The sequence below is a fragment of the Coptis chinensis genome, chromosome 1 (genome assembly GCF_015680905.1).
Source record: "Coptis chinensis isolate HL-2020 chromosome 1, ASM1568090v1, whole genome shotgun sequence".
Taxonomy (NCBI): Eukaryota; Viridiplantae; Streptophyta; class Magnoliopsida; order Ranunculales; family Ranunculaceae; genus Coptis; species Coptis chinensis.
This window is the reverse complement of record NC_141456.1, coordinates 73,683,651-73,694,722: the sequence shown is the minus strand read 5'-3', so window position 1 is coordinate 73,694,722 and position 11,072 is coordinate 73,683,651. Positions and strand designations below refer to the sequence as shown.

The following is an 11,072-nucleotide window of genomic DNA, read 5'->3' as shown; positions in this document are numbered from 1 at the left end:
CCGATATTTGATCGTTGTTTTATTTCATAACTATATATGTTAGAGCGTGCTTAGTGTGATATGTTTAATATTGGGTCCTCACATATTTTGCTTGGAAGAACTGATATTAAGTGATTCCGGTTTAATGTTGTACGTATGTCATTTGGTTACGAATAGACATGACGGGGATTGGCACTTTCGAGTAAGTTTTACTATAACTTAGATATTTTTTGCTATGAGTGTCATTAATTCTAGTTGTGTTTGTGTCCACCCGGTTGCTATATTAGATATATCTTTATTTGTTTAGTTTGTTTAACCGATATTAGTTTGGTGCTCAAGTGATCTGGCACTTGTCAAGACGCTTTAGTATATTTCTCTTTTGTATCTCTTTTAGAAAGTTTTATAGTAAGTACTTATTGTTAAGGGCGTAAACCTTTTGATAGTTATGAGACTTAGATGTATGTATGTTAGTTGCACTGTGTAAGTTGTATATTAGGGTTTCTGGGATGTTTGTATATTTATAATTTTATTCTTATCCGAGGATTGGTTACTTGACTTAACTGACATTGGTCGAGATGGTTAAGTGGCTGGTTCTACGAATCCGTTATATCTTTTAGTAGTTGAATTTACGACTGAGGTATGAGGTTTTATATTTGGTTTAGATGTATTCTTATTAAATTTTCAAGTTATGACAGGTTATCATATTTATGAAATGTTGAAAATACAGAAGAGACTCTACCGAAATTTTCCAGAAAAGTCACGTAGTTTAGGTATATAATTGTTTGAGATTTGGAAATTCACAGTTGACCCTCCCCTCCAAAAGAAATAAATTAATAAATAAAAGGGAATCAATAAGCTGAGACTGAACATGTAAGTTAAAGTCACAACATCACATCCAAACTGGTCATAGATTCCCCAACTTTACATCAACACCTTAATTTTGAAGACACGGCCCACTTTGTATTTCAATTTAGATTAAAGAATAAGAATAAAAAAATTATAGTAATAAGTACTAGCATAAACCAAATCAGCATTTCATAACAATTTTAAAATATTATTGTAGAAAAGTAGAATGCTTGCCTTCAACATTTGCTTGTTGGTCATTTTTTGCTTGACAAAATCTGGAAAATCAACATCATTTCTTAGCAATAAATAATTCCAAGCCCTCTACTCTTTGACATAAGTATTATGAATATATAAAGATAAAACATAAATTTGTCCGGACTCACCTCAATATCATCAATAAAACCTTCAATCGACCGATATGGTGCATAAACAATTAGATCAAATCCTAGGCCCTGCAAAAGGTTGTTTCAATATATGTGGTCTAAACGAATGAATTTATACAAAGAAGCAACAGTAGCATGAAATTTAAATCCATGCCTGAAGAAGTATCATCTCGTTGTTGAGAATCATTTGATGATCCTGGTTTATCCCTTTACCAAGCTCCTCGGCCGATACATGATTTTCTTCTATCTTACATGATGTGTATATGCAAGTCAACCTGCATAGACAAAAGTGTGACGAAGATAGTGAAGATCTAAGCTATCCATTCAATCATATAATTATAAAGTTTAAGGCATAAATCACTCTTCGTTGGACTAGACACGTTAAATCCAAGTAATTGTCATGCAAGAACATTCAACTGATGAGAACAATACCTCAGTCTTAAAAATAATACGTTAGAGCATCTCTAGGTGGTAGTATCACCTCCAAATTTCTCCAAATTTGCTTCTAAAACTCGGAATTTCGCGGAAATCCAACTCTAGGTGGAAGCAAATCCGTTAGTATCACCTGTTTATCCACATCCGTGGATGCAAATTTGGGACTTCCTAATGTCGCCCAAACTTTTTTTTTTTTACTTTGACCAACACACCGCGCCATTACTAATGTCGCACGCCAATGTCGCATGGGTTATTTGTTTTTACTTTTTCAATTTGGCTCGACAGTGGGAATGTCACGTGGGTTTTGTTTTTTTCAACTTTTTTCAACTTAGGACGACAGTGGTAATGTCGCATGACAGTATCAATATCGCATGGTAGACCCTACTCCAAATTTGCGACTGATATTTGAGTCCATCTAGAGTTGGTCAAAATTTGAGGATACTTTCTTCAAATTTCGGCCTCAAACATGCAGGTGATACTACCACCACCTAGAGATGCTCTCAGTTGCTATGCAACCTCTCCTATGGCTGTGTTTGGTTTGAGGAATCTTAATTCCCATAAAATAGAGAGTGCGGTGAAGAATAGTGAAAAAGAAGAAGAAGAGCGTAGTGGAGACTGAGGAAGGGGAAGTTACCCAATCTACTCCATTCATTTAAGGAAAGTGACCACCAAATCACCAATTTGCCATAAATCAAGTTGTTTTCCCTAAGTCCAATACCCTTAGAAGGAAATACCTTGAATTATGTAGTTCCTGCTGATTATCTACCCACAATTTCCATCTTTGTTTTCTACTTTCACGCTCTTTGTTCACTCCCTATTTACATAACTACCCATGACTTTCCATGAATATGGATTCCTTGAACCAAATACAGCCTATATGTCTCCCTCGTGAACCCTGAATATCCCGAAAGGGATTTATAAGTCTGTAGAAGAGAAATTGGAATGCCAATACAACCATACACCCCTACAGAATTCTTAACAATCCTAACAGTTGAATTCTAGTATCAAATGATAGTCTTATTTTCCTCATTTGTCATTCAGAGCTGTTATGAATATGATAAGTTCATTCATTTATACAACATAATTCTAAGAAAAATTTGCAAACTAATGAAAAACATATCTCACATTATGTTTTTCGGATGGTGCTCCATTACAGACCATTGCAAATAAAATCATTTAAAATATATGATGGTTGTTCCCTGCAAAGGATGAATAATTTGAAATTTTGAGAAACAATATTGTTACAACCACATAACTATAGCCTTGTTGCAACAGACTAAAATAAGTATACCTGAGTTTTGTTTGGAAATCCAAAGACTCGGCATACTTCTTGAATTTTTTGTTCATAGAAGACCCGCATAAGTTGTTCGTCTTCAATACTAAGTGGCTTTGAACGCTTTTCAGCTAAGATGCAAACAAGATAAGTTAACAAGCTATGAAGGACATATTTATAAAATAACGGATTCAAACTTGAACGAGAGTAACATGAAGTGCATACATTTATTTGGGTCAATCTTCGTTTCGGGGTAAGTCAACGTCCCATTAGCATTCACTTCTATCCGTGTTGACCCATACTACAAAAAATGAATTTTCAAACGAATAATCTTCAAAAAATGATAATCCGTGACCCATATATTGGTTAAAAAGTTTCTCCATCAGTATTGGCATTCATACAAAAATTGGATATACTGTAAGAGTGCTTGCATAGCTCTCTGGTTAGAAACGTGATATTTTTCCATCTACACATTTAACAACAACAAAAGAAAAGATTAATTCATTATTACGATAAATAACTATTTCAATTTAAATAATAGTAATAATTATTACCAATTCTTCTAGAGTGAAAATCCACTTAGCTCGATGAGTTGATGTTTGAAAATCAACCATGGTAAAATTCTACACTACAGAAATAGAGAGAGAGAGAGAGAGAAGAATTAGAGTGGTTTTTGTGCTAGTCAGAGTTGGGCTTTTTTTTTTTAACGGGTTTAAGGTTCGGGTTTTAGTGATGCCTGCGGCCTGCCTGCTTGACGCCTGTTGTTTCAGATGGGCACCTCATTGATTTTCTTACTTATTTATGGGTTGGTATATATATGGAAAATAGTCAATCGGTCAAGAAGTGATTATTTTACTAGTATATCTTGCATTCGCGATTGGGGGCGTGGCGTGTAGTATATCATTTATTTGGCTCTCCTTTTTTATATAATATATAATATATTTTATTTATTTATTTATTTATTTATTTCCACGACTTAGCTTCAAGGGCAGAGAGAGGAGCAGCTTGACCGGACGAGGCGTTGGATCTCCGCAGCTCCAACATCGAGGAAGTCCTACGGTAAAGTCATCAATCGCACCCTGACCGAGTTTCCAAACACATCGCACTGGAGCTCGGGTCGAGGCTGCCACTTGGCCCTAAGACGGATCAAAGAAAAGTGGGGAACCTCTCACGGGTTTTTGGAATTCAACATCAGGAAGTGCACCATTGATCGACATTAGGAACTGCACCATTGACCGACATCGACTCATCCCAATCTTTAAGGAAGAGATCAACGATCCCAAGTTATCTCATAAGAGATCTCCTTTTCCCAGAAAGAGTGAGACACTCGATCGAACATTCTTCTAGCTAGAGAAGAAAGGAGGAGTTTCTAACTTTCCAAGTGATTGGTTTTCATTGTTTTGAACTGATCGAAAGAAAGCATGAAAGTAAACTGCTTAAAAGTTTATGACATCAAACCACCAGTTTCTCTTGTTCCCAATAAGTTATCATAAACAATATATCATTTAACAGTTGAGATCTCTAATTCACACCATTACATGTTTCTGATCCACTTACATATATCTCACAGAGGCTAGTTTTCTATCTTTTCCCAAAGATCATTGTAGTGTCATTCCAAACTTCTCCGATATTTATTCGATCAGACAACTCAAATAACCCAACTCAAAACCAAATACGAAATCCTTTATTTAAAGCACTAAAAATTTGCAATTGCCAACCTGCTGTTGTTATCTTTTCAGTCCAATTCCATGATGAAAATACTAAAACTCTATAAGCAAGTAAAACTGCCAAGAATATTTTTGTGAAACATATTAATTACAGAATAAAGTTTGAGAAGCCAACTGCAAGTAGATGTGATACAGCACTAACAGTGATATTTGGTTTCAAGTAGGTATATAAACATGGAAGTCAAGAATCTACTAAATTCAGCGAGATACCTAGAACTATCTCTCTTGTCTTAAGTATGGGGAGTCGTAGAAATTGAAGAAGAATCCAGTGGAGCAACCTTCCCGTGAGAAATCCGAGAGCGAGAATAGAGAGATGATCGGGAGAGTTAGATCCAACGAGGTCGGATGTGGCTGTGTAAAGCAGCAGACGGTCCTTTATCACTCTTAGATTGTGAGAACAGTTTGGAGGAGAGATTGGGTCATTGGGAGAGGTTGGAGGCGAAGATAGGGGAAAATGAGAGAAGAGGGGGGGGGGGTACGGTCAGACACAAAGTAAGGGTTATTTGGGGGTACTGACAGACACAGGGGAGAGTGACACGTAGGAAGTGGTTTTTTGTGTGACTTTTGAAAAGCGACCTCAAGAGTTCGCTCACGCTCACGGATTAATAATAATAGGTTAATTGGTTATTAATCGGGCTATATAGATACTTGGCCGTATTCCTCCTTAGAGCATTCCCAATGCAAGTGACTATAATTCCCTCCTTATTCACCGCCACCTCAGCACTTATTCACCACCTTTTCACCAAAACAGTGAAAAACAAGGTGAAGCTGTGCAATGCAAAGCTGAATAAAATATCTCGGACGGGATGTTAGATTCCGATGCGGAGGTTTTTATTGAGCGAATGTAACATCATGCGGTATTTTATAACCAGACGGAATGTAACATCCCGTCTGGTATTTTATAACCAGACGGAATCTAACATCCCGTCTGATGACTTGTTATGAACAAACGCGAACAGGCTCCATTTTCACTTTCTTCCCAGCCTCCATTGCGATTTTCTAGCCTCCATTTACAACCTTTTATCACAAACTTCCATTCCTAATGACTTCTCCACCCCCCCCCCCCCCAATGCATCCCCACCAACCTCACCATGAAGAACATTCCCGATGGTTTGGAAATGTCAAAATATCCAAAAAATAAAAGGGCAAAAAAGATCGTCGTCAAGAACGCAAAATGTGGGAGAGGAGGACGAAATGTGGGAGAGGAGGATCGTCGTCAAGAACGCAAAAAGGATCGTCCCGATGTTTCAATTTTCCACTACGTTGTGAAATTAAGGAACACCCACTATCACGCCCCGAGACCCAACACATATCCCAAGGACGAGGAGTGAATCTCGAGGCCGACCCTATCCCAATTCTAACGAAATTTTGGCGGAGTTTCTATTGTTTAATCGACGTTTCGTATAAAAAAACCTGTCATAAAACCTGGACATCGCATAATTCATCCTTCCAACAACCATATATATACAAACCAACTTTCTAAACAATAGTGATATATCTATATATCCACAAAATGTTTAAGTGTAACTGCTACTCAATTACATCGAGTATTACATCAAAATAAACTAGCTCTCTATATATACAACAAAAGAATGAACGAGCCTCTCTCTATACAACCCAAAATGAACTTGACTCAGTCCCTCGTCAAGCATAGGGGAAACCACCCAAATCCCCATAACCATCATCACTAGGGTTAGGGAAAGCCTCCTCCACAACTGGCGTCTCTGAAATGTTAAGGTAGGATGAGCAAACAACTATGCCCAGTAGAAACGCACATAGCCAATAAATAGTCTACTTATAGCAAAACATTTAAAACATGCAGGGTTTCCATAAAAGTATTCAAATATCGTGACTATATATATACATCACTAACTAGCAGAAATCATTTCGACATGCTTCATTGATATACAAAATAGAGTTTTTCACAATCATCATACAACTATTGTGGCCGCTGCATCTTATTAGAATAGTGAGGGTATGACCGGTTTTCGGTGATCCGCAGGGTATATCTCGGTTTAGTACTTTCCAGTGTGAACCATGCACCGTTATTTTCCTGATTTTACAGGCAGGGAGATGAAATGTCGTTGTTGTGTTCGTACACATAAAATCCCCAAAGCTTTTAAGGCTCAGGTGGGCCTGTGACCCGACCCCCATATGGGGCTGTCACCCTAACCGGACGCGGTGGTCAACCGTTCGACGACGCAGATCGATTCGGGGATTTTGACACACATCCAAGAGTGGACTAAACTCTCACTCCTCGCATCTAAACCTCATCGAGGTAATATGTAACCCCACACAAGCTAATCACCATACAGCATGACACGTACAAGCATGGTTATCTAGAAAAGTAGAAAAGGAATTCCCGGACTCCATTCTGTGATGCATCCCTTTAAAGATGGCCCACCACCTAGAAAGGTGTACACCACAGTTGGAATCCTAGAGCGAACTGCCATCTCTAGAAATGCGATAACAGTCCCTTCTTTATAGGAATTCACCAATTCTTTTCCAAATCCCCTCGTGATAAGAATAGTACCATATAGTCGTATTACCGTTTATCTCAAAATACTATAATTACATATTTAGTTTTCCATTTTAAATTGTTGTCCTGTATGTGTGAGTTCCTGGATTTCCAACAATCGAGTAAATACAACCTATGACTCCCAAACAGGCCAGTCATAGTAAATGACAACCGATGATTCCCAAATGGCGAATCATCGTAAATAGCAACGAACTACATCTATGAAACAATCCAGAACCTCACACATATGTCACGCCCCGAGACCCATCACACATCCCGAGGATGAGGAGTGAATCTCGAGGCCGACACTATCACAATTTTAAGGAAATTTAGGAAGAGTTTCCTTTGTTTAATCGACGTTTCGTATACCCAAAACCTGTCATAACCTGGAAATCACATCATTTTACCCTTCCAACAACCACATATATATAAAACCAACTTCATACACAACCGTGATGTATATATACATAACCACAAAATGGTTAAGTGTAACTATTACTCCAATACATCGTTTAGTACATCAAAATGGCGGAGCTCTCTATACAACCAAAATGAACTAGACTCTAAATCTGACAAAATGAATTGACTTTAATCCTCATCAAGCGTAAGGGAAGCCACCCAAATCCCCATAACTGTCATCCTCGGTAGAAGGGAAAGTCTCCTCCGCAACTAGATCGGCTGAATTGTTAATGTAGGATGAGCAAAACAACTATGCCCAGTAGAAACGCACATAGCCAATAAATAGTCTACTTATAGTAAAACATTTAAAACATGCAGGGTTTCCATAATAATATTCAAATATCGTGACTATATAATACATCACTAACTAGCAGAAATCATTTCGACATGCTTCGTTAATATTCAAAATAGAGTTTTCACAATCATCATACAGCTATTGTGGCCGCTGCATCCTATTAGAATGGTGAGGGTAACGACGGGTTTTCGGCCCTGATCCGCGGGCATATCTCGGTTCAAGACTTTCCATTGTGAACCATGCATCGTTATTTTCCCGATTTTACCGGTAGGGAGCTGAAATGTCGTTGTTGTGTTCGCATTACACAAAATCCCCAAAGCTTTTAGGGCTCGGGTGGGCCTCGGTGACACGACCCCCATACGAACGTCAACTAACTTACGGTGGTCAACCGTTCGACGACTGTAGACTGCTCAGGATTTTGACACACATCCAAGAGTGGACTAAACTCTCACTCCTCGCGTCCAAACCTCATCGAGGTAACATGTAACCTCACACAAGCTAAGCACCATACAACCTGGCGTGACACGTACAAGCATGGTTATCTAGAAAAGTAGAAAATGAATTCCCGGACTACATCCTGTGATGCATCCCTTTAAAGATGGACCACCACCTCGAAAGGTGTACACCACAGTTGGAATCCTAGAGCGAACTGCCATCTCCGAAAATGTGACAACAGTTCCTTTTTTATAGGAATTCACCAATTCTTTTCCAAATCCCCTCGTGATAAGAATAGTACTATATACTCGTATTACCGGTTATTTCAAAGTACTATAATTACATATTTAGTTTTCCTTTTAAACTGTTGGTCCTGTATGTGTGAGTTCCTGGATTTCCAACAATCGAGTAAATACAACCTATGACTCCCAAACGGGCCAGTAATAGTAAATGACAACCGATGATTCCCAAACGCGAAATCATCGTGAAATATACGAACTATATCCATGGAACAATCGAACCTCACACATAGTTACAAACAACCGGGTAACCCTTACCCACATTACAAAATCCATCTCTGTCTCTCCTTCGAGGACAAGAGACGAGAGCCCTTCCCAAAACCAGTTATGCTCTTTTAACAAAGAAAACAATCCCCCGCTACCCAGATTTCGCAAACTCAATTTTTCAAACAAAAGCTATTTATATCTCTAGTTTTTATCGAGGAAAAATACAATTGCAAAACATGAATAGCACATATACATGCATGGTTGATAAGCAAACTATCTTTTCCAATTTAAAACAATCAAATCATGTATGAAAATAAGCATGCTATATATTGGTATGTAAGTTCCTACCTTAGCAAGCTCCGTTCCCCTCAAGCCCACTTAACCGAATCAAGCCCGCTTAACCGAATCCCCTCTTATTTAACTCCTATAACAGCATATACACGTAGGTTATTAAAATTTATCGAACGAACGTAAAATTCTTATCTAACGTAAGTCGAGAAGAATTTCGACGCTAAGAATTTGGTTTCAGGTATCTTTTCCTATAACTACTATCAATACTGGGCCATTTAAGCCTTTGTTACTCGACGGTCTCTGGGCTATTTCGAGCGGCGCAGACCCTCTTATCAACGCCAATCATATCACATCCCAATTCTAACTACAACAAATTCCACCCCCTTCAATTCGTATTAATTCTATTAATAAAATCGGTGGGTGTTTCTTCTCCTCCACTCCATAATCAACATGACAGTAAACAAGGTATAGAACCAACATGAATTTCTCAAAATGGAGTGAATAAACAATAATTCTTACCAAGCCAGTAAAGATATCCCCTTAAGCTTTCTTCGCCACCAATTCGCTAAGCTCTACCTTTTCCAAACAAGCTACTACCGAATACATCACCACCCCATTCAATTAATTTTGTTAACACAACCCAATCCTATCGAAATTGAATCTAAATATGAAATTAAACTCACCTCGCTGTGATACGACGCAAATTCGAATCAATTTTGAAGCTTCACACTTGACTCTAGTGTTTACAAGAGATGGGTTGCGAAATTTTTTGGATTGAATCGATCGAAAAGGGGAGAATTTGGTTTTCTCTCTCATAGGTTTTTAATAGTTGTGAAATTGAGAGAAATTGGTGCGATTTTGTTTTGTTTTTGGTTTGGTGCGATTTGTTCTATTTTTTTTGTCTTTACCTGTTTAGCTAATTAAGGCCCAAGCCCAAATGTCTAAATTTGGCCTAAAGCCATATTTAAACTCCTAATCACTAACAAATTTGACTTAGCGTCGTAATTTTTTTTTTCAGCCCATCCAGCTTAATTTAATCTCCTACATTCAATCCCACCGTAGGCTATAATGATAACCCACTCATGCATGTAAGTTGTTAACTCGTGCCAGCTTCGAACGCATAAAGCCGCTACCGACATAGATTTTGGGAAATGAATATCATGAAATACCCCCTATTCTATTTGCAGAACTTTTCTGCGTTCGAAGTTAACAACTTACATGCATGAAATGGTTATCGCTATATATCTTGATGGATAGAAAAGGAAATTAAATTAAAATGGGCTTGAAAATAATTACGACGCTAAGTCAAATTAGTTAGTGGTTAAGAGTTTAATTATGCTTTAGGCCTAGTTTAGATATTGGGCTTGGGCCTTAATTAGCTTATCATGTAAAGACAAAAATAGAACAAGATCGCACAAACCAAAAAAATCACCCAAAACCATCATATATGTCTATTTGAAAAGATTATTAATTTTGAGAAAGAGCTTATTTTGATATTTTTTGTGTATAGATATTTTTTTTCGATAAACGTGTATAGATATTTAAATTTGAAAGAATAATTGATACGCCATTTATTTATTTATTATTGTTATTATATATATTTTTTCATGTATTCGCATCGCGAAAATTTCTATATTTTCGTTTTTTGTGGTCATCGAAACAATAAATGAAAGAGAAATTTAATTCCTTGGTTACAGTATGAGCAGGGACAACATATGGGCTCAATTACTATATATAAATGAGCTAGTCGTAGTGGTGTCATATATTTCAATGTGCTTCCTTTCTTTTACAGGTGATGCAATTGAGGCTTTAACATATGACCATTCGGCAACCATAGAGGCAGGCTTTCTTTAACCTGCATCCTGTTAGTCCATATTGCAATAGTTAGAATCTTCTTCTAATGACCTTTTTATTTGAATTGTCAT

At 37.5% G+C, this 11,072-nt stretch overlaps 1 pseudogene; it reads right to left on the bottom strand.

The window, feature by feature from the left end:
• Positions 1–1,079: 1,079 nt before the first annotated feature.
• LOC147525168 (cyclin-H1-1-like) lies at positions 1,080–3,530 on the bottom strand (annotated as a pseudogene).
• Positions 3,531–11,072: the final 7,542 nt, after the last annotated feature.